This window comes from Marmota flaviventris, chromosome 8 (genome assembly GCF_047511675.1).
Source record: "Marmota flaviventris isolate mMarFla1 chromosome 8, mMarFla1.hap1, whole genome shotgun sequence".
Lineage (NCBI taxonomy): Eukaryota > Metazoa > Chordata > Mammalia > Rodentia > Sciuridae > Marmota > Marmota flaviventris.
The window spans coordinates 36,186,242-36,212,596 of record NC_092505.1 but is presented as its reverse complement, the minus strand read 5'-3'; positions in this window follow the sequence as shown (position 1 = coordinate 36,212,596).

Here is a 26,355-nt window from a genome sequence, read left to right as displayed (position 1 = left end):
GAAAAAATATAGATAATGAAAATAATTATTATAAGATTACAAAAGAGACAAAGGGCAAGGGTGTAACGATAGCAATTTCTATAGAGTCCATAAGAGTCCTCTATAACTGCATAGACAAGGCATTGTACTATTTTAAAAACTAAAAAGAGGGTTGACGCTGCTAGTAAAGCAAAAGCAAAAAAAAATAAAAAATCAAAGCAGCTCTTTTATTCCTCCCAGGCACTAATCTATACAATGACTTCTAGTCACTAGGTAAGCAGCAATGCTAATTAGAGTACTCCAGTCTTGGCTGTTAGACTTGCTTCAGGAAAGAATAGCTATGAGGAGGAGACATGTGGCAATAGAACATGGCTCTTAAACTTCCATGTGCATGTGTTTGAGAGAGGAACTTGATAAAATGCATGTTCTGGGGACTGCCTCCAGTGATTCTGATTTTGTAGGTCACGTTAATCCAAGGCATCTGAAATTTTAACAAGCTCCCTCAAGTGGATTTGTAGTAAGGACCTTTCAATTACATTTTGAGCTGCAGGTTATAAGTTCCTTAAAGGCAGTAAGTGTTTATTCACCTTTGGACCAACAAAGATACTCTAGTTACCTCCATAACCCCATCCCCATTCTATTATTGTAACTGGGATAAAATTTAAATCAATGATTCATATTTTATATGTTGTATAAATATAAAAACATAGTACAGAGGAAATAATATGTAATTTAGTTAAATACCAGATGATTTTCATTCTTGGTTGTCAAACTCACCAGGGGTCTCTTTAAAATACTATTTCTGGAGTTAGGCTCGAAAACAATTGAATCAATCTCAGGGGGTGAGCCCTGTGTATCTGTATTTTTAAGCTTATACTAAGATAGCAAAGACTGAAAGTCACTGACTGTGATGGTTAGAACAATTTTATCAACAAGAATACATTTCTAATAAGAAATTTTGAAATTTCTGTAATTGATCAAGTCAATTATAATAGGATCTTATTTATATGCTACTTCTAGGACATGCTGTGACAAGGTTTGACTTATTTCTTTTTCCAATTTTATACAACTGCTACTTCAAAAATTTAGATTAATTTTTTTCTGAGATGTTGATAGCTTCTTTTGTTTCGTTTAAATTTATTTTAAACTAATACATAAAATTTATGCATATTTACTTGGAACCACGTGACTTTCAATACATGAATACATTATGTAATGTTTAAATCAGGATGAACATGTCTATCTCTTTAAACATTCATTCTTTCTTTATCATGAAAACATTCAAATTCCTTTCTTCTAGCTTTTGGAAATATATATTAGTGCTACCTATATTCAATAGCACAACTGAACTTCTTGCTCCTATCTAAACTGTAACTTAGCACTCATTGATTGACTTCTCCCCTTTCTTTCTTTACCCCTACTCTCCCCAAAATCTGATAATCACCATTGTCTCAAAATTCTGTTCGAGGAACTTGTTTAGGTTCTATAAACAGGTGAGATCCTAGAGTACTTATCTTTCTGTGCCTGGCTTATTTCACTTAGCCTAATGATCTCCAGTTTCATCTGTTTTGTTGCAAATGACAAGATTTCATTCTTTTTATGGCCAAATAATAGTCTGTTTTGTCTATCTATCATATTTTTCCCCAATTCATAGGTTGATGAGCACTTAGATTGATTCCATATCTTAACTATTGTGAATAGTTCTGTAATAAACAGGGGCATGGCGTTATCTTTTTGGTATGCTGAATTTCTTCTTTTGGACACAAACCCAAAAGTATGACAGTTGGATCATATGGTAAATCTGTTTTGTAGTTTCTTAAGAAATCTCCATATTTGTTCTCCATGATGTCTGTACTATTTTACCCATCAACAGTGTATAAGAGTTCCTGTTTTTCCACATGCTCACCAGCACTTATTAATTTTTGCTTTCATGATAATAATAAATACAACTAGGACAACAGGATATCTCATTGCAGCTTTGCATTTCCTTGATAATTGATGATCTCAAGCAGTTTCTCATATAATTGTTGGCCATTTTATTTCTTCTTTCAAAAAAATCTGTCGAACTCATTTGCCCATTTTTAATTGGATTATGTTTTTATTTGTTTCGATTTTGCAGTTGTTAATTTTTTTTAGTTTCTTACATATTCTGTAAGAATATTTTAATATTCTTATTTAATATTTAATATTCTGTAAGAATATTTTAACCTCTGTCAGATTGATTTCTCTGGTCAAATCCCATATAGATTGGTATGCCATGTTTTATTTCCACTGATTTCAAATAATTTTTAATTTCCTTCTTGATCACTTTTTTGATCTATTAGTATTTCAAAAATATGTTGTTTAATTTCCATATATTTAAACAGTTTGCAAAGTTTATCTTATAAATTTCTAGTTTTATTGGATTGTGGTCAAAAGAGATGCTTGATAGTATTTCAATTATTTTACAGATGAAATGTGTATATTGTAGACAACATATAGTTGGGCCTTGTTTGTTTTCCCTCTTTAAATTTATTTAATTATTCTCTTTTAATTTGATAATTCAATGTATTTACATTCAAAGTAATTATCACTAGGTAACTTTTTACTTCACTCATTTTGTGACTTGTTTGCTAATTCTATTGTAATTTCTTTCTTTTTCCTTCTCATATAGTCTTTCTTTGTAGTTAACTAATTTACTCTAATAGTGTGTTTGATTCCATCCTTACTGTTTTTTGGTTTGTAGGGATATTTATTTTGTGGCATACACTTTGTTTATAACAAAATGTTTAGAATTAGCAACAAGGTATCATGATTATAAATACTGAAAAAGAAAGAAGAAAAAGAGACATAAATTACATTAATTAAAAAACAACAAACAAACAAAAAAACCTCTCCTATTATCCTCCATCCCACTGCACTTGTCTTCATTCCACTTTGAATTTTTGATATATCATTTTACATCACTCCATGTTGCTTAACTCTTCAAATGGTACTGTAGTTATTGTTATGGTTTAGATGTGGTGTCCCCAAAAGCTCACGTGTGAGACAATGGGAGAAGTTTGGAGGAGAAATGATTAGATTATAGCCTTGATCTAACCATTGAATTAATCCCTGATGGGATTAATTGAGTGATGATTGGATTCAGGTGGGTGTGGCTGAAGAAAATGGCTCAATGGAGGCATGGCTAGCAGGTATATATTTTGTATCTGGAGAGTGGATTTTCTCTCTCTCTCTCTCTCTCTCTCTCTCTCTCCCTCTCTCTCCCTCTCTCCCTCTCCCTCTCTCTCTCCCTCCCTCCCTCCCTCCCTTCATCATGTGAGCTGTTTCCCTCTGCTACACTCTTCCACCATGATATCCTGCCTCACCTGGAGTCTCAAGGAATTGAGTTGGCCTTCTGTGGGCTACTACCTCTGAAACTATGAGGCCTTATATAAACTTTTCCTCCTCCACAATTATTCTGGTGGGGTCCTTTAGTCACAGCAGTGAAAAAGCTGATTCAAACAATAATTTCAGTTTTTAGTCTTCATACTGAAGTTATAAGTGGTTTAACTACCATGTTTACAATATTAGAACACTCTGTATTTGTCTGAATGGTTACTTTTACCTTCTACCTTCCAGTGTTTTCTTCTTACCCATAGTGTTTCTCTCAGTTTGAAGAACTCTGTTCTTCAGCATTTCTGGCACAACATATATGCTTGGGATTTATTTTCTCAACTTTTGTTTGTTTAAGAATGGCTTTAGCTCTTCTTCACCTCTAAAGGATAGTTTTGCTGGTTTCAGAATTCTTTGCTGGCTGTTTTGTCCTTCTTTATAGTGAAAATCTCATGCCATGCTCTCCTAGCCTATAAAGTTTCTGCTGAGAATTCTGCTGTGAGGAGAATTGGGACAGGCTTCTATGTTTTTCCTTTTCTCTTATTACCTTGAGAAACTTTTCTTTATCTTTCACCTTTGTGAGCTTGATTATAATAGGTCATGTATTAGACTTGGTTTAGTTAAATGTGGTGACCTTTGATCTTCATGTACCTGGCTTTCCCTAGGTGTAATAGTTAGGGTTCTCTAGAGAAATTATAATTATAAAAAGGGAACTTATTAGGTTGGCTTATGCAACCAGAAGCTGGATAGTCCATAATGGCCATCTGCTGTAGCTGTACAGAGAACAAGTAGCTGCAAAGTTCAAGATGCTGAAGCCCCAGAACAAGAGGGATCAGTGGTGCTAACCGAATGTGAGACCTAAGCCTTCTAGAGAATCATTGTCAGAGTCCGCTGTGGAAGACTAAAGAAGTGAGAATCTGATATACTCAGAATGTTGCTGCAGCAATCAAGAACCCATTCAAGAAGAATTGAGCTTGCATCTGCTGCGGCTTCTCTGTTCTTCCAACTTTTGTTCCATTCAAGCCATCATCCTATTAGTCAGTGCTGCCCATACTTAGATAGGGTCTCCATTTCAGTTGGCTATCCCACATGCCAATCATTCCTAGACATACCCTCATTGAAACACCATAATCTCCTTAATCCTCAGTATCTCTTAATTCATTCAAATTTACAATTCAAATTAACCATTGCACTAGGTTTGGGAATTTTTCTCTTATGATCAGGTTGAATAAGCTTTCTACACTTTTAGCCTTCTCATATCCCTCTTGAAGCCAATTACCCAAATATTTATTCTTTTAATACAGTCCAAGTATTTCCATAAGCTTTCTTCATTCTCTTTTCCTTTTTTTCCCTCCAGTGTGTATTTTCAAATAACAAGACTCTAGACTCACTAATTCTTCTGTTTGATATATATTACTACTGATGACTTCTATTGTATTTTTAATTTCATTTCTTTGTTTTTCAACACTTAAAATTTTATTGAGTTTGTTTTTGAGCTCAAGGATTTCTGTTTGATTTTTAAAATTTATTTGCATTTCTTCGACAAGTTTTTCTGTTAGAATGTTGAATCATTTCTCTGTGCTTTCTTGAAGCTGATTGAGTTTCCTCAAATAGCTTTTAAAGTTTTTCATCATAGAGTATACCCATACTGGTTACTATCTGGTTGGTTTCTGGCACCTTATTTTTACCATAAGAGAGGTTCCTGTATCCTCCTTAATGTTTTTGGTGTCTAATGGTATCTGTGCATTGAAGGATTAGGTACTTATTCCAATCCTTACAATTTGCTTTGTTTATACCTGTCTTTCCAGAAATTTAGTTTACTGTTTCATCTGGTCTATAGCTACTCCTGTTATTTTAGCACTAGATGGAGCCCCAAGTCCACGTTTAGCCATAAATCTGCTGGTAGTATGTCGTTACTGATTCTGCATAAAAGGGTAATCTAAGCCTAGGTTTGTCCTGAATCTGCATTGGCAGGTTGTTCAGCATGAACTAAGAACGTGCTTACAAAAAGTAGTCCATCCCCACAAGCTTCTCCTTGAGGTCAGGGTAATCCCAAATGCCTCAACTCCAGTGACTTGCCTCTAGACAAGAATTGTGAAATTTTGTCTGGCTCTACACAGAATCACCATCACCACAAAAGGACTAGTGCCCAGGTCCTGTGCCATGCCTGTGGCTCTGGATGTTGCAATGTTCAAGTGTGTTCCACCCTGAGCTGATAACCTTCCAAGGCATACACTTTCTTTGGCTACCTACTGCTGACCCAAGACCATTGCAACAAGTCACATATGATATTGGCTGAAAAAAAAAAAATTCTGACAGAATGGGACCACTCTTCTCTACCTGAGAATGAGGTTGTTCTACAGGTTACCTCCAGAGGCACTGACACAGAAACAGGAGTCAGACTGAGCTGGAAACCAAATTCTTATGCAAACTTTCATGCCCTGCTTCCCAGAAGAACTACTGCTCCCTACACTTCTGACCTAAATGTCACATGGTGGTGGTGTCAGTCATGGCTTGGCTGCAATTCCAGACACTCTGTCTGTGGGTATAGGCCCATGGCAGGGTCATGAGGCCTTGACCAGAATTGAGTTTTAAGTCTATGATCTGAACTTATTTCTTTCTCCTTCCCCAAAGTGAGAGGTGTCTCTCCACACTGCATTGCTTGGTGTAGGGAGAGGGCTGACTTGGGAAACTCTATTCTTCCTTCCTTATTCAATGAATTTTTTCCTATTATTATATTAAAAATGGGTATTGTGGTTTCTCACCTGGCTTTCTTAATTCTTATGAAGATAATGTGGTATATAAATAGCTGTTCAAATTGGTGTGTCTGTGGGGAAACAATCATGACAGAATCTTACTCAGCTGATATCTTGACGCTATGCTTTCCTGTAGTGTCATTCTGAATGTCAATGCAAGTATTTGCCTTTACAATGCTTATACTAATATGCGCACAGCTTCAGCTCTCAATGACTATGACTATACTTTGTGGTCATTTAACCCTGACCAATCATAAGTTAGTAGTTTGGGATGGACTGACAATCAAAGATGACTTCTTTCCTTAAAACTTTTCCATACATTATATTTATAAAATGTATAAATATATCATGTATATATATTTACATACATTAAATAGAACCTTTTGTTCTTAGAAGCCAAATGAGCTAAATATCACAAGCTTTTGCTATTCTGGGTCTTTTATTTTTCAATATGAATTTCATGATTGCTTTATCCATTTCTACAAGAAATGCCGTTGGGATTTTGATTGGCATTGCATTAAACCTATAGAGAACTTTTGGTAATATCGCCATTTTGATGATGTTAGTTCTGCCTATCCATGAACAGGGTATATTTTTCCATCTTCTAAGATCTTCTTCTACTTCTCTTTTTAGGGTTTTGTAGTTTTCATTGTATAAATCTTTCACCTCTTTTGTTAGGTTGATTCCCAAGTATTTTATTTTTTTTGAGGATATTGTGAATGGAGTGTTTTTCCTCATTTCCGTTTCAGAAGTTTTGTCACTGATATACAGGAATGCCTTTGATTTATGCGTGTTGATTTTATATCCTGCCACTTTGCTGAATTCATTTATTAGTTCCAGTAGTTTTTTTGTAGACCCTTTTGGGTCTTCTAGGTATAGAATCATGTCACCTGCAAATAGTGATAATTTAAGTTCTTCCTTTCCTATTTTTATGCCTTTAATTTCTTTTGTCTGTCTAATTGCTCTGGCCAGTGTTTCGAGAACTATATTGAATAGAAGTGGTGATAGTGGTCTTGTTCCAGATTTTAGGGGGAATGCCTTCAATTTTTCTCCATTGAGAATGATGCTAGCCTGAGGCTTAGCATAGATAGCTTTTACAATGTCGAGGTAAGTTCCTGTTATCCCTAGTTTTTCTAATGTTTTGAACATAAAGGGATGCTGTACTTTGTCGAATGCTTTTTCTGCGTCTATTGAGATGATCATATGGTTCTTATTTTTAAGTCTATTGATGTGGTGAATAACATTTATTGATTTCCGTATATTGAACCATCCTTGCATCTCAGGGATGAATCCTACTTGATCATGGTGCACAATTCTAAGCAGGAAGTGCGAATCAGGCGGCATAGCGATACCAGACTTAAAACTATATTACAGAGCAATAGTAACAAAAACAGCATGGTACTGGTACCAAAACAGGAGGGTGGACCAATGGTACAGAATAGAGGACACAGAGACTAATCCACAAAGCTACAACTATCTTATATTTGATAAAGGAGCTAAAAGCATGCAATGGAGGGAGGATAGCATCTTCAACAAATGGTGCTGGGAAAACTGGAAATCCATATGCAACAAAATGAAACTGAATCCCCGCCTCTCGCCATGCACAAAAGTTAACTCAAAGTGGATCAAGGAGCTAGATATCAAATCAGAGACTCTGCGTCTGATAGAAGAAAAAGTTGGCTCCGATCTACATATTGTAGGGTCGGGCTCCAAATTCCTTAATAGGACACCCATAGCACAAAAGTTGATAACAAGAATCAACAAATGGGACTTACTTAAACTGAAAAGTTTTCTCTCAGCAAGAGAAACAATAAAAGAGGTAAATAGGGAGCCTACATCATGGGAACAAATTTTTACTCCTCACACTTCAGATAGAGCCCTAATATCCAGAGTATACAAAGAACTCAAAAAATTAAACAGTAAGAAAACAAATAACCCAATCAACAAATGGGCCAAAGACCTGAACAGACACTTCTTAGAGGAGGACATACAATCAATCAACAAGTACATGAAAAAATGCTCACCATCTCTAGCAGTCAGAGAAATGCAAATCAAAACCACCCTAAGATACCATCTCACTCCAGTAAGATTGGCAGCCATTATGAAGTCAAACAACAACAAGTGCTGGAGAGGATGAGGGGAAAAGGGTACTCTTGTACATTGCTGGTGGGACTGCAAACTGGTGCGGCCAATCTGGAAAGCAGTATGGAGATTCCTGGGAAAGCTGGGAATGGAACCACCATTTGACCCAGCTATTGCCCTTCTTGGACTATTCCCTGAAGACCTTAAAAGAACGTACTACAGGGATACTGCTACATCGATGTTCATAGCAGCACAATTCACAATTGCTAGACTGTGGAACCAACCCAGATGCCCTTCAATAGATGAATGGATAAAAAAAAATGTGGCATTTATACACCATGGAGTATTATGCAGCACTAAAAAATGACAAAATCATAGAATTTGCAGGGAAATGGATGGCACTAGAGCAGATTATGCTTAGTGAAGCTAGCCAATCCCTAAAAAACAAATACCAAATGTCTTCTTTGATATAATGAGAGCAACTAAGAACAGAGCAGGGAGGAAGAGCAGGAAGAAAAGATTAACATTAAACAGATACATGAGGTGGGAGGGAAAGGGAGAGAAAAGGGAAATTGCATGGTAATGGAGGGAGACCCTCATTGTTATACAAAATTACATATAAGAGGTTGTGAGGGGAATGGGAAAATAAACAAGGAGAGAAATGAATTACAGTGGATGGGGTAGACAGAGAAGATGGGAGGGGAGGGAGGGGGGATAGTAGAGGATAGGAAAGGTAGCAGAATACAACAGTTACTAATAGGGCATTATGTAAAAATGTGGATGTGTAACCGATGTGATTCTGCAATCTGTATTTGGGGTAAAATTGGGAGTTCATAACCAACTTGAATCTAATGTATGAAATATGATATGCCAAGAGCTTTATAATGTTTTGAACAACCAATAAAAAAATAAATTAAAAAAAATATCACAAGCTGTTGTCAGTCCTTTTTTTCTCTAGTACTCAACACACCTGTCCTTATTGGGAAAGCATGGAGGCAGTAGGTAGAAAGAAAACAAAAACATAAGAAAGAGAGAGAATGTGAATCTCAAATTTGAGATTGCAATTGATTCTGAAATCTAATTCTATCTCAATTCTCACAGCTGAATTTTCCATATTACCCAATTTATGAAACTGTGTGAACTGTTGTTTCTATTACTTGAGCCTCAGACAGTCTAGGCATTAGAATCTTGGTCCAAATGATCTTTGTGTAGTCTGGAATCCTATGATCAAGTCACTCTCCTCTGAAGTTCTTCCAAAGGAAAATAGTGCAACATAAATTGATTTTCCTCTCTCACCTCACCCTACCTCACACCTTCCTAGGCTGAATAATTTCACTTGACCACATGTCTTTTTAAAGGCTCAATTATGTTTTTCTTTATAATAGCTATAAATTTCAAAGTAAACAAAATATTGGTGATACATTCATTTTTTTAAAGAGACAGAGAATTTTTAATATTTATTTTTTTAGTTTTCGGCGGACACAACATCTTTTTTGTATGTGGTGCTGAGGATTGAACCTGGGCCTCATGCATGCCAGGCGAGCGCGCTACCGCTTGAGCCACATCCCCAGACCTACATTTAATTTTTATGAAAAAAAAAATCATGCTATGGCCAAAGTACCTCAAATAAAAATTTTGTACAAATAATCATTAAAATTATTTAAAATTTTTAAATATAACTTAGGACACAATCTATAAAGTCATTTGATCTTCACTATAATTCCAAGCATGGTTGCACATAGGACCTTGTGTTTAGATGTCCTGCATGCTTGAATCTTACTCAGCTGATATCTTGCTATGCTTTCCTGTAGCTTCATTCTGAATGTTAATGCAATGGTTAAAGCTGTCAGCAATGGTTAGGTTTAATGTTCTAGCTTTTGCCAACTGGGATTTGGTCATGAAGAGGCCTCCAATTACTTTTCACTGGGCCTCACAGACTATGTAGCCAGTCCTGATCCAGTAGGTATTTTAATGATATGGATGTTTCTAGACCCTTTTTCAAATTCACATAGCTCTTAAGTTGTTGAATGAGATTCTCACACTGGACCTTTAATCCCATTGATTGGTTCCTTAGCCACTATGAATGCGCCAGCTGCCTGAAATTCAAATTTAGCATATAGATAAAGTGAATATAAAATATAGTTATCAAAAATATAAACTTAAAGGTTATCTAAACAACTAATCATGTCTTTTGATTTATGTATATTAATAAAAATGCCTAATGAATTGTTATCCATATGCCAATATATGCACTGCACATGAAATATAAGGGTTACAATGGAAGGAACAATTTGTGTAATTATCCATCATAAAGATAACTTACTTTGGGCTGGGGATGTGGCTCAAGTGGTAGGGCACTCGCCTAGCATGCGTGAGGCACTGGGTTCAATTCTCAGCACCATATAGAAACAAAATAAAGATATTGTGTTCACCTAAAACTAAAAAAACAAATATTAAAAAAACAAGATGACTTACTTCAATCTTTTTTTTTTTTTTTAGAAATCTCTCCAATAAATAATTTCCCCATAATACCTAAGTTGCAACATACTTTGGTTGTAATAGTTACCTTCCAGTAGAGTTTAATTTTAGAAGTTATGCATTGTGATAAAAGTAAAGTCTACATTAATATACCTGCAGAACAGCAACACAGTAGAGCACTTTTTAATTAGACAGTACATTTCTTATCAGAACTCAGATACTTTCATGAAATTCTTCTTGCACTAGCTCAAGATTCTCCTGTGTATAGAAGCTCAAAAATGATTGCTGAAGCACAGATATTGGTTCCAAAGGATGTTGATAACACAGAACTGACAGACTTGGAAAAAATAAATACATAAATAGAACTCACTTTGTACAAAAGCAATTTCCCATAGTCCCATTCTCCCTCCCCATTCTGACACTCTAAGCCCACCATGATGAATTATTCTTCCTTAATGATGTGGAATTTTTCTGTAACTGGGCTTCTTTCCTAATGGTTAAAAAAATTATCATGTTTAATATTTTGGTCACTTAAGATTATTGAACATGCTTAAATGTTTCTATTTCAGAGAAAGGAGGATACTACACAATCAAATTAAACTGCATGCTTAATAATTACCCTCATTTTGGTGTCATTGGTTCACATGAATGAATGAAGCAGACAGAACTATATTTAAAATCCATAGACATATCACATGAAGGATTCAGCCATGCATGCTAATTTAATTTATATTGTTAAAAAATTAGGAATATTACAAAGTAAATAAAACTTGTATATATTCTGAATGATAGATTATAAAACACCAGTGAGTACCAGATTATTGATTTTTTTTTTTTTTTTTTTTTTTTTTTTTTTTAGTTTCTTGAACTATGCTGTATGGAAACTGAGTCCTTCAGTTTTAGAGCTAAAAAGGAGAACTGTCTCTTCTATGACTACCAGGATCAATAAGTTCAAATTCTTCCTCAGGTGTTTAACTAGAAGCTACTGAAATAACTTTCCTTATTATCTGAATTATATTTGTCCTCATGTTTTGTTGGTCAGCCACTAACACAGCTATATGGATGCTGTTATGCTTATATCAAAATCTTTAAATATATAAACTCTGGAATCAATACATTGATATGTAGTTTCATGAAAAAGAAGAAAGCTTTAAAATGTCTATTCAGTTTTAGTCATGCAGAAGGGATCCTCTTTGAAGTTTCCTGGCCATCTTCTTCGGTGCACAACATAAATTACTCCAATTCAGTTTCTATTACCCTCAATTCCAGCCCCATTAAATCTTTCCAAATAGATATCCTTTATGTCACACACGTACAGTGAAATTCAAGGCCCTTTTTATCATATAGTTAAGGGGTGCCACATACTGCTCTCAAACATGGAGAGTAATTTCCACATTTTAAAGCAACAAATTAATCCTGACCTCCACTATTGACTCTTGCAAAAGGAGCCTGATCGAGGCCTTGATCAGTTTGCCTCTAAAAATTTCTAATTATTGTTAGCAGTCAGCAGAAGGTAGAAAGAACCTGAAGCCATATGTGACCACAATATCTTCTTTTCTTTCCCTGGAATAAATTATTATCTACGACAATAACAAATGGTCATTTTTTACAATCATGCCTTTGGGGCTTTTTCCTTTGACTATTCTCAGCTCACTGCACTAACAGAAAATGCACTTTACCAGCAAGTTACTCAACCTAAATTGTTTAAAGGGAATTTTCTCTTCCTACCTTAAAAAATCTGTGTAAGTAAGTGATGATAGAAGGTCAGGTGCTATCAGACTGTTTCTGTCTCTTCATTAGAAGCCATCAACATCATTTTTATTCTATTTGGCGTCACAAAAGTAAAACACCTTTTCAAAACTGATGATTTATGAGCAATTATAACATTTACAATATCAGCCTGTATGAGAGTAATACTTTAAAAAAATCCTTCATTGAGTGTTTTTTAAACATGTACTGTGGTTTATTGCCAGGAATTAACTAGAGATATGGCAACTTTCAGTAGAAATAAAGGGAGTTACATGAAAAGACCTAATTAAAGGGAAAATTCACTAGTTAGAGACAGTTTTATACAGAGAGTATATGAATCAGCCTATGCGGACGGAGTCTTTTGTAAACAAGGGATTTAGATCTAAAATATTTTCTGTAGCTACAAACAAGGTCTCTGAGATTTACTTTGGAGATTAATTTGCAAGTTCCTTTACTAAGTAAAGTAGGAAGAGATAAAGTACAGGGGCTTTTCAGGGAAAACACCAATAATGAAGGCAGAAAAACGAAAGACATTATCATTCTATAAAATACACTTGTAAAAAAGATTCATTGAGAATTCTAAGGAAGAGTTTGTGTAGCTGTGCTTTATCCAAAGGTTCACAGTACCTTACACAGCTTCTTGAAGTTTCTCAAATGAAAAATGCCCTTGTGAGCTCCACTTCCAGGCAATCTTTTGAGTATTTCCCTACAGCTCAGAATGAGTAGTGATTAACAGGACAAGGCCAACAAGTCAGGAAAGGAAAAGAAAAAAAAAGGGAAGCTGAAACTGTTCTCATAGTAGCTGCCTCTCACACATTTCAAATTTTAAAGTGTAGCTTTTTAAAAAGCTATCAAAATATGTCTATCAAAACATTAATCACAAGCATGTGAGAAAATAAGAAAAGGCAATCACAGCAAAAACAATTAGGGCTTTTGGAGGAAAGCTTTTCTAAATCAATCCTCCCTCCCTCCCTCCCTCCCTCCCTCCCTTCCTTCCTTCCTTCCTTCCCCCCTGAAGGTTTTATGTGCTTCAAGAAGTTACACATTTCTTTCATTTTAATTCCTGTCACCTCAATGAGATCAAGAGACCATCACACTCATGATTTCAACATTTATATATATATATATATATATATATATATATATATATATATATATATATACTCATATTTGCAAGCACACTCCCACATACCTACATGTGTAATGAGTATCTAGGTAATTTTAATGTCTTGGCTGATACAGTTTTTGATTAGCTGTGTCCATTATGAGTTCTGTAAACATTATCAATTTATTTAACTTCTCTGAGCCTCTGTATCCAGTAATTTCTTCTTTATGTTCAAGACCTCCAATGGATGCTTAAACCTGCAGAGAGTACAAAACTCTATATGCAAGTAGTACAATGTCATAGGTTGATCTATTCAGTCAATTGATTACTGACTGCTGGGTGGATAGCCTATACAGCATGGATATGCTGGATAAAGGAATCATTCATAGCCTGGAATGGATGGTGCAAGACAGCATAGGTCAGCATGAGTTTTTATCAAGCTATTTAAAATTCATGAGTTATGGGCTATGAGTTGTGGCTCAGTGGTAGAGCACTCACCTAGCATGTGTGAGGCCCTGTGTTCGATCCTCAGTACCACATAAAGATAAATAAATAAATGTATGTATTGTGTCCATCTACAACTAAAAAAATACATATTTTAAAGTATCATGAGTTATTTATTTCTGGAATCCTCCATTTTTTCTTTTCTCTCTCTCTCTTTCTTTCTTTCTCTTTTTCTTTTCTTTCACCAGGGATTGAGCCCAGGGGTGCTTAATCACTGAGCCACATCCCCATCTCTTTGTAAATTTTTTGAGACAGGGTCTTGCAGAGTTTCTTAGGGTCTCATGCAGATTCTGAGGCTGGCTTTGAACCGTGATCCTTCTGCCTTAGTCTACAAAGCCATTGGGATTACAGGCATGTACCATCGTGCCTGGCATTTCATATTTTTGAAGCACAATGGACCACTTGTAGCTAAAATTGAAGAAAGTATAATTGCAGAAAAACTAAGACTGGTGTACTAAAATTGGAGAAGTTAAACAAGATGTCAACTGTGGAGTCTCAACCCAGTGTGTGATATACACCAATCTCTTAGTGAATGTTAATCCATTGTTATGTACCCAAGGCCATCTTGATTTTTTCATAAAAGACATATACCCTTAGGATATATAAATAAAATCAAACTCAGAACAGGGACTGAATAATGATCATGTTTTGATATTAATATTCCTAAAAAACTGTTGCCCAACACAATGAACTAGAAGATGACTTTAATATATTAAAATAATACAAACCCATTCAAGTGAATATAATTAACCTGTGAAAAGTAAATTTTTTTCTATTTATACTCATAAGTTCATCTTCTTGATAATTTTTAACTTCTGTATTTTGGGTTATGCTGTAGACAGTTTCCTTAATGCCATAGTTTAAATTTCTAACTAATTAGAAGCTTTTTGGTAATCGTTGATTTACATACTGGATAATATTTATGTTTAGCTTAGATTTTCTACATTTATAATTTTTAAGAACAGATAGCATAGTATGTATTAATGTCAGAAAATTATTTTAATGTTATATACACATTTTTCTCATTTTAAACAATATCAAATGAAAAATACACACAAACACTAGATCCATAATGTTTCTCTTTCATTTTAAGAATTATTTGATAGTCAGAGGAGCTGATTTTGGACTTTTATTTTATTAATAAATTAAATATTTTATAGATGATTCATGCTTAAATACTAAAACATTCCATATTAAAATTAGCAGCAAGGAATAAATGGAAATATACCTCCATCTGCATGAATTTAAAAAGTCAATATTATTAAATTTTCAATACTACCCAAAGTCATCTACAACTTTAATGTAATTCCTATCAAAATTTCCATGGCATTCTTTACAGAAATAGAAAAAAAATCTAAAAATTCTTATGGAACCCCCTCCAAAACCACAATAGCTAAAATAATATTGGGCAAAATGAACAAAGCTGGACACACCATGCTCGAGGATTTTCAAACATATTACAAAGCTATATTAATCAAAACAGTATATTACTGGCATAAAATCAGACACATAGATCAATGGAACAGAATACAGAGCCTAGAAATAAACCTGTGTATACAGGTCAACTAGTGCTAAGAAAAAGGGAAAAGATGTCTCTTCAATCAATTATGCTGGGAAAACTGGAAATCCACATGCAAAATAATAAAATAGGACTCTTGTTCTATGCAACACACACACACACACACACACACACACACACACAATGATTAGAAATAGATTAAGGAATTAAATGTAAGATGTGAAACCATAAAACTCCTAGAAGTAAACAAGGAGCAAAGTGCCTCAATAAGGTTAATGATTTTTTTTCTGAGTGAGACACAAAAAGTCTGGGCAGCAAAATCAAAAATAAAAAAGTGGAACTCTATCAAGCTACAAATCTTTGGAAGATCAAAGAAGCAATAAACAAAATGAAAAGGCAACCAAGGGAATAGGATAAAGTATTTGCAAATGAAATATCTAATGATGTGCTAATATACAAACATTATCAAGAACCTGTACAAAAATAATAGAAAAAAATAATTATAACCACAAATTTAAAAAACAAAGATCCAAATAACATGATTACAAAATGGATCTAAATAGAATTTTTTTCCAAAGAAGACATAAAAATAGCCAACAGATATATAAAGGTGTTAAGTATCATTAATCATCACGAAATAAAAACAATAAAATCCCCAGTGAGATCACCTCATATCTATTAGGATGACCATCATCAAAAAGACACGAGAAAACCAGTGCTGGCAAGGATGTGGAAAAGTGAACACTTGTACGCTGTTAGTGGAAATGAAAACTGGTGGTTGTCATTAGGAAAAACAGTATGGAGTTCCTCAAAAAATATAAGTAAACTGCCATATTACTCATTAATCACACTACTGGTATATAGCCAAATTAAAAGAAATCAATATGTGGAAGAGATATCTGCACTCCCATGTTCATTTTAGCATTATTCACCCTAGTCTAGATAAGAATTCAGTCCAGAGCAACTAATGAAAAAAAAAAAAAAAGAGAGAGTAAAAAAAAAAAAAAAGAATTCAGTCCAAATGTTCATAATAGGATGAATGGATAACACAAAATGTGGTATACAAACATGAGATAATATAATCTATTATTATAAAAGAAACCCTGCCTTTGGAAAGAGCAAGAATGAAACTGGAGCACATTACACTAGGATGAAATAAGCTCGATACAAAAAGACACATACTACATGATCTGACATATATGGAAAATCTAAAAATGTTGAACTTGTAGAAGCAGAAAATAGAATAGTGGTTACCAGGGGTTAGGAGGACAGGAAAAGAAATGAATTGCTGGTCAAAATGTACAAACTTTGAGTTATAAGATGAAATTCTGGGGATTTAGCATAAGACATGGGGAGTGATGGATGTGTTAATTTGATTGTGGTAACCATTACAAAACGTGTACATTTATCAAATCCTCGCGTTGTACACCTTGAATATATATAATTTTTATTTTAAAAATTCCAGTAGAAATGTGTAGGTATTTTTTCCTATGGATAAGTACATTTGAGGAAAATATAGCACAACAGGATTCACTGCTGTTTCTAAACACATATTAAAGTAAGCCTCAGGAAAAGTCTCCTTTTGAAACCTTTAACGTGAACATTTCTAATACATTGTCCCTTTAGTAGCCTCTGGTCTGATTCCTACACAATGAAAGGAACAGAATCTCTAAAGCGATAAAACAGAAAGATAATAATTAAAGTTTTTATAAGTAGAATAATCCCCTGTTGCCTAATTTACCTATACTGACTTGAATTTCCAGAGTTTTATAATTTCTTGCTCAATTTATTTGATATTAAAGAAAATATAGTATTTTGTGGATCTACACAGGCCACTACACAACATAGCATATATAACATTACTACATATACCTGAAAAAGTAATAAAAATGCATATTTTATAAAATGTACTAGAATTCAGACAGCCATTATAATTTTCTACAGAGCTACCACCCACTATAACATTTGTAAGAGACTGCAATTTCTACAAGCACGGCTGGAGGGCTATCAAGTTTTTATGGTCATATATTTTCATATTATGTTGTCCAAAAATGATTATTCATTTACTTAAATGTTCAATTTTATTCAATAAAAAGAAAGATCTCAATGGAAACCTACTGTGATTGCCTTAATACCCTCTCTTTGAGATCATTGAAATCGGCAGTATTAATGGGGCTTTTCAGCGTCCTTCATGCAATTTCTAGCCTGCGTGTGTGACCCTCCATTTTAAGGTCAATTTGGGTAACTTAGTGAAATTAGAATTTCCCACATAATCTCTGAGCCACAAAGAACTCAGTTCCTGAGTACATTTGTCTTGCAATCAGAATGTAACAACGCTGTATCAAATCTAACTTCTACTTGATTTGTAATTGCAGTGATATTTCTTCAAAAATGGTTGCAATTTTCAAAAAGAGGACCAATTCTCCAAATGGGTTAAACAGAGCTCTCCATTTAATAAAAATAAAACTTTTAATATTCATTTCGAGGTAGGTTAATAGTCTTTTTCATTAGGATAGAGGAGCACACACTGAGAATATCTTTCTGCCATCTGAGTAATCAATGAGCCAATATGCTTGTAAATCTTCTAGAAATTCCCCATGGTTCAATTCAAAGAAAAATGTTTATTCTTCTTTGTCCCCCTCTCCATCATTTCTTTGCCATCATTTGGTAACTATAGGGGGCATCTTTCCATCTTAAAATTTGGAGAAAAAGGAGGTATTTCACATTTTTACTTAATTTCTGCCTCTTAAGACAATTCCAGCTATTTGCATTTTTGGTAATCATGAAAGCATAAATGATACAAAAAGTTGTTTAGAACAAAAAGAACTACAACAACCTCCAATCAGGCAAACCATTCATTTCTCTACTGTTATTTTAATGATTGAAATGTGAACATGTGATTTGTCATTATTTTAAAAGAAGTAGCGTGAAAAGTAATGATTATGTCTAAGTGCATTTGTTCATTAAATAGTACAGTGGGCAGCTTGATACAAAAAATAGAGTCATGCTTGCCAATAATTACACACATCCCATGATTAATTCATTGGTACTATATAATGCTATTCACAAAGTGATTGATAATGCACTTGTAAAATGTATAATAAATGAGTCATATTAGAATGAGAAATTTTTTTAATTATGCTGAATTTCTGTAAATTACATGATAAAATAAAAGGTCAGTAATTATACTGTCATGATACAATTACAAAACTAATCTCTAAGCTATATCATTTTACTTGCAAAGATATATTATTGGAATTGTGGAACATAGCAATTATTAATTAAAACAGTTTATACTAGAAATCATTTTCAATAATATCCACATTTCTACAGAGTAGAGAAAACATCTAAAAAGAATTACAACATTGAGTGTAAGCTTTGATAACCAAACTAATATTTCAAACCATCTCTGCATAGGGTCTTAATAAAAGTTTATTCAGATAATATGCATATTCCAAGCCCACAGCCCTTTTAAGATTATTCAGTGAATAATTATTTTACTCATGGTGATATGTCATAGTTTTCCATATGCACCCCTGTATTTTGTATGACCTACCCTGTGACCTGAGTATATTTGCTAATGTAATAATATTCTTAAGGAATGCATTTCCTCAGAGATCTTGTCCTCTGGCCAACCAAAGAAAGGCACTGACTAGAAACTGCTGGGTAGGACAGGACTAAGGCGGGGGTCACTTTGGTTTCTTATAGTGGCTGCATGTTTTGGTTACAGCTTAAGCTACATGCCATAGCAGATTTGAGGGTAATAAACAATATCTTCTCCCTGTTGCTGGTTCATCTCATTTCCTAGTTTTTCTATTTGCGTGCCCTGGTTCAACCCATCTAACCTCAAACTTTCGATGGTGCCTTGTGTTTTCTATATAAACTGAGTACATATTCTCATGGTTATTTTATTTAAATTCTTATCAGTTTTATATTTTTGTTATGCACTCAGGCCACCTATACATCAGCTTCTATAATTCATGCATTCATATATGCAAATAATAATTTTTCCATATAAATTATTATTTTTGAAAGTTTTCAAAAGTATTCTTCATATTGCCTATATTCAATATTTTAATTAATCACTTTACATTCTTTTCCTCCTCCTAAAGCTCCTATTTTCTTTTAAAGCATCATAGTCACAGAGGTTTAAGATATGAATCCTTATTGATTATCACTCACACCTCACCCTATTTATGTATTCAGCCAATTTATTGTCAATATAAACTTAATTTTTTCAGTTTTTTCTAACTTTGCTTTTCCCCTTTCCTTTCCCAGTTCTTAGTTTGTCTCCTTACTGTTTCTCAGTTCAATTACCTGGCCTTAGTCCAAATAGGAAAGTCTGCCACTCCGCCCAGCAAGCAAATTTCCAAGTGCTAAAATGAGATATGAGGATATGTAGCTGTTCTTTCCTCAGAATGTGTTGCTTGCCACATTTGCATATCATTTTAAAGACTTTCAGACAATTTAAACTTTACAAGTGATTTTCACTTTGCTGACTGTGTTCAACTGACTTCACCCAGCTTCCACTCTTACCTCTCCACTCTACATTAATTCTTCATCCACAGCAGTGTCCACCAGCCAGCCTCCCTCCGCCAAAGAACAGAACAGTCACACCTCCTTCCCTCAGTCCCCTTCACAGCTCACCTGTGCACTGTCAGCTCATCTAGGTTTTGTTGGAAAGGCCCTCTGCTCATTTTCTTCCTCTATAAATTCACTCTAACCTTTCTATTCTCAGCTCCCATTTACTTACTATGAGAAAGACAGCACTCTCCACTTCTGGGTAGCAAAGGCCATGAGGTTGGACTCTCCAATATCATACCCTTGCACCACTGCAAACATGGCAGACTTAAGCAAGTCATTAGATTTCTATTTCCCTCAGTATTCTTATATGGAAAATGCGTATAACAATATAATGATTGTGAATACTATATAACTTAATGCTTTCTAAGGACTCCGAGATAAAATAAACTATTGCTTTTTCTTGCGTAAACTCTGTATGGGTGAAAAAAGTACCAGATGGGAACCTAAGAGCAAATTGCACAGGAAGCTTTGGGAACTGTCGCAAACTGCAGCAAAGTACTCTGCTAACTATTTAAGCCAATCTCAAAGTCCATCTCCTGCTTTGAGTATTTTTTCCTCATCTCTCTAATTGGCTGCATTTTTTCTTCACATACACTCATCACTCTACAGCAATTTGTTAGTTTTTTCTCACAAGATATATTGATTATTATTACATATCTACATCTTTACACATCTAAGTGTGAAATCATAGGTAAAGAAAGATACATTTCTGTACATGAATATCCACACTTTCATTACAAATACATTGTTTTGGTTTTACAACTATAAGTTTTACAACTATAAGTTTGCCTAAAGTGAGGTATAATTGTATAATATAATTTAATTGTCCCTTTTAATCATGCATGTATTATTCACCAGGAATCTTTCTAAGACCATTGGTAATATTAATTGCACTTCTGAAAACTAGGCATGATTTCCACTTCTTAGACAACTCAGTGCATCTCAGAGTGGTAGTTCAGAAACTGTTAGTTACCCACAAAAGGATAAAAGTAGAATTTGAGCGCAAATGCTGAAGATCTTTTAGAGCAACTTGACATTGCCATATCTTCCAAGTATGTGATCTGTATTAGCAAATGTAATTTGTAGTTTATGTTTTCATAGAAGTGGTTTGGCAAGCAACAATGGCAGAGAAACATTTTGAAAAATTCAGATTAAGGGCTCATGCAGACCATAAATCAATGTATTGCTTCCTTCATTAGGAAAGTCTTACTACTCAATAATAATATCAATTAAATTTCAGGGTTCTTATCAATGTAGTAAAAAATATGAGTTACAGATGTAAAAGCTAATTCATTAAACACAAGATTATTCTCTGTATTATGCGATAACAGAAGTTGATTATAAGCAACTATACTCTTGGCTGAGGCACAGATTTTATAGCCTGAACAATAACAACAACAACAAAACCCCTCTAGTTTCTACAACAAAAGGAATCAGTCCATTTTTAAATTTTAAATATCTAAACATTCAGTCTCCTTCTTTAGTCTGATATACTTGTTATCTTTAACAATTTTACTGCTTCTAGCATGAAAGAAAGTTATGTTTCTCAATGACTCTTCAAAGGGAAAAAGTAATAAATGCTTAGAACAGTTTCTATAATTATTTATAACATAATCTCTATAAATTAAGTATATTATTAGCAAAATAGGTGATTATCTTGGTATTTCATATTTGCAAAAGTTACCATATATCATCTTCTAACACTGATGGGATATTTTGAATTTAATATTCCATCAAAAAAAGATACACATATAGAAATTCATGAATTCTGAATTGATTTCTTTCATCAAAAAGTGCATTTACGTATAAGTTTACAGGATAAATACTGGAACTGATTACCAATGCCAGATTGAACATGAATTTTGAAAATGCAGCAAAATTTGCCTCATTTTGTATAAAAGTTTAAAATAAGTATCCTAAGATTACTGAAATTGCTTCAAAATCTCTTCTTCCATTTCTGTCAATGCACTTGTCTGAGACTCATTTTTCCACTATGACAGCTATTAATATAAGACATAGAATACTTTAGTTTATACATTATTCTTTGCAAGAAATGCTGTAGTAAATCCACAGAGATTAGCCCAATTAATAAGAAACAGCACACATGTCCCATTACATTTAAATAATTGACATATATAATGTTAATTCAAAGTGTGAATATGAACAATTCCTATTTCTTTTATATTTTGTTTCTAATTGAAGAACAATAAAATATTTCAAGTATAATAATTACCTGTGTTATTCCTGATATGCCACATTCAACGAATAGATAATTTTGTAATTCTTTGCTTTTTAAATATGTTATATTTGCAAAAACAAATAGTAAAAACTCGGGACTTGCATTTTGTATGTCTCATTCTTTTGTTATCTAGTATTAATTTTTACCATACTTTATAAAGGTATCATTTGTACTTTGCCATATTTGAGCAAATATGGTTCACACAGATGATTTGACAAATACTGACCATGTTTCATGAAGGTTAGTTTCATGATCACTGTTACAGCCCCACACCTAGGGCCTTGCTCAGAACATGTCACTTGCATGAAGGAAGGGCTTCAGCAGTATCAAGAAGCTAGAACAGGCCCTTCTACAAGGTCTGTTACAAAGAAATGTGTATACCAAATCCCCCTGCATGAAACAAAATTTAAAAAAACCTGAATTAAGCTAAGAGGTATCTAGGACAAGGGCTTTGCCTTTTTAGGTGTTATCGTTCTTTTTTGTTGTTGTTCATTGACAGGAAGGGACTTAAACTAATAGTAGAAAGTAGATAATTCAGATCCATGATGACTTGGAGAAGTGCGTGGGCACTTCTACAGACTTTCAGGTCTGCTTTAGGACTGATCTCTTTCCATTTTGATGACATTTGAGTAGATGTTATTTTCCTAGCAAGGTACCCCATGTCTGATCATCTACTCCCTGGTCCTTGCTGTCTCCATGGGAAAATATGCAAAGGCTTTCTGTATGGCTATTGTAGGAAAGAAAGGCATATCTGGGGGAGAACTTCATCTACTAAAATTTGTAAGTGTGAGGAAGTATAATGTATGCAGAGAATCACAATTGTGCATTTACTATATAGCATTTGTCAAATTTGAAAATCACCAATGTGCTGCAGAGGATCTCCTATTGACTTAAAAAATTCATATTTTTCTCTGTGTTGTGTAGCCTATTCATAATGATCAGCACAGAAACCATGATAACATATTTTAAAATTTCAAAAATAAATTTCAAAAATACCATTATCATTATAGCACTTTAATGTTTATTAGAAAATCTTAATAGTATCAAAAATACCTGTGCTTAATTCTATTTGTAATCACGTGATTTGCATACCAATATATTATGTTTTAGACAAGACACATTCAAGTTTTACTCCCAGTCTGCATTCTTCCTAATGATGTACACCAGACTTGAAGAGAGTGATGCCCTTGCTCGTGGTGAATCTATAATGTGGAAACTCATTGTTTGATTTTGATGCCAATAAAAACTGAGTTCTAGAACATAACATAAAATTTATTCTACTCAAAACACTTAGAGACCACTGAACTTCTTGGCTATAGTTTCTACATTTCAAACAGAAATGGATGTGTTCAGCTTATACTGAGTACCTCCACTGTATTTTGAGTTATAACTGTCAGTATATGGGTGCTGACCTAGGCATTAACTAGAACTTATATTTTGTATGTTAAATGAAGATTCCATTTATTCAGATAGAGAATCTATGCAAATATTTTCTCTTAATAAATTCTTTGTGAAAGTAACTTTAACATGAAGTAAAAACAAGAATTAAAAAAACTCCTTTTTAAATATTAATACTTGGGTACCTCTTGAAAACAATTCAGATTTTTAAACCCATATAGCTTTGTACTAAGTAAATTGTAAAACTAGGAGGCTTAATATCAGTTCAGCTATCCAAAAATGAAGAGAAAAAAAAAAAAAAACAATAACGTAGACAATGATAAAAACTGTACATGGTCACTCATTAATGACAATACTTATTAGCAAACAAATTATGAATTTATTGTGGTTATAATTTTAATGGAAAAAGTTTAGTTTTTAATTTTCTCACTTGATTTTTAAAAAATCACTTTAGATATTGCCTATATTTATAAACACTGAGTGTTTTCGCTCCCCTTTGCCTCTTCAGAAACCATTTCTCCACTATTCATACAAAATAATACAATTTAGAAATACCTTTCCCTGAATACATATTTTAAATATATTTTTAAATTGTGAGAGCAATGAAGAGTTATAAACTAATATAGGTACTCTACATTCCCTAATTTATTTCTTTAGTCCCAGCAGGCTATTGTGAGTGATCCTTGGAAACAGCAGTAAACAAGCATTTGCAGCTCTGGTGAGATGTAGGAGGCAATGTTATTTTAGTACCTAACTGTGGGTGTTTGTAAGAATTAAGTCTCCTGGTTTTACACCCATTTATATTGAGACTAGTGAGTAGACTGAAGTACAAATGGAAAACTGGGAGGGAAAATGCTGATAGAGTGCTTTGAGTGTTTCATTTTAATCAGCTATAAATTTTAGTAAGAACAGCAATAATTCAGAAGAAATGGCAAATCTAGATATAATGTATTATGTTTGAACTTTCAAAACCCCATCAAATACATATAGCCCATCTCTCTTTTAATGATGAAAACTGAAACTGGATGAGCTGTTTTAAAACAGATATATATATGCGCGCGTGCGCACACACACGTATACACTCACATACACACCACTAGGAAATCCCTATTCTATGTTCATTGTTTGCAATTTTTTGTTGTTTTGAGAGAGGAAAATATGTAGCACAATGATGGTGATTATCTAACCAGTCTGACCCTAGCCAGTAATTGTTCTACTACACTTCCATGATTGGTACAAGTGATACTCCCCAGTTGGTTAAAAGCCGTTTCAGTAATTTCTGGCCATGTGCCGACTTCATATGTATTTCCAACATGCACATGTCCTTACAAAACATGTGCTAAGAAATGTATATGATTAGAAGATAAAGGAAATTTGATTTTAATAAGGACAAGGTTTCTTTCAAGTAGCTTTCTTCCACATGAAATGGACTGAAAATCTGAGAGCAGTAATAACTACAAACAACCAGGCACAGGCTCTATCATACAGGAGATGGTGAACAAATATTTGTTGAATCATCAAATGAATGTACAAGTTAATCAATAGAAAGTAGAATAAAATATTTCAGAGTTGTAGAAATTGTTTGCTTTCTTTGTATGGTTTTAGCAAAAGAGTATATTAGCGAACAATAATGTGTAATAACAAAAAGAATTTAATTCAATAGTTAAGCCATTTTTACAAAGGCATCATGATTTGATTTATTTGCAGAAAATTTAACTTTTATTTTAAAATAAAGACATTGTGGAATGTATTATAAAAGGTAACACCTTACATTAAATCCAGTTAGTTTCTATAACTTGTCAATTATGGAAAATTTGGCTGAACTTTAAAATGTCCCAAAATTTAAAATTGGTTGAATGCTCAAGCATGTATATGTGGCCTTGAGTGTTAAAGTTCCAAATTTTGATTTAATGTTTAACCTACCATGTAACCAATGAAATTCAAAACATATGATTTTCTTCATGTATTTCATGAAATTGCTGGACTCAAGTTATATGACAAAAAAGGAAAAAAGTAATAGTTATATACCCCACAACCAAATATTTTCCTTGCTTAAAGAAAAGGCTCAATAATGGTATCATCATTAGCAGAAACTGAAGTAAATTCTTTAAGAAGCCTATAAACAGACATATTAACATACATTAAAATGAATTAATATCATAGGGAAAAGCTGCATTATTGCAACTTGTTTCTTCTGGAAAGAAGCAAAGCAACTGAAGGTGGTGAACAGAGAGTGATACAAGGTTTTCAGTGGAAAGTATCTAAATATTGAAAAGTTAACTATTTATGCATGGCATGTTGTACTGGTTACTTTCTGTTTATCTTTCCAGATCCATGGACTTTGCCTTGGAAGACTAACCCACTCAGCACCCCTTCATCTACAGCTTCCATTTGAGCTCAACCCACGGAAGGCATTAACAAGAGAACAGAACACCAGTTTACTTATCTACACACACTGCCTTCTTCCCAAGCAGTTACAGCTCCTAACAAGAAAGAAGCCTTCTTCTACAATGGTGGCTGTAGCTCCCTCTTCTCTGTCTCACATTCACAAGGGGTAGTTCCTGAGTGCTGTATCATCTTGGCTAGTTCACTTAATTATGACTGTATC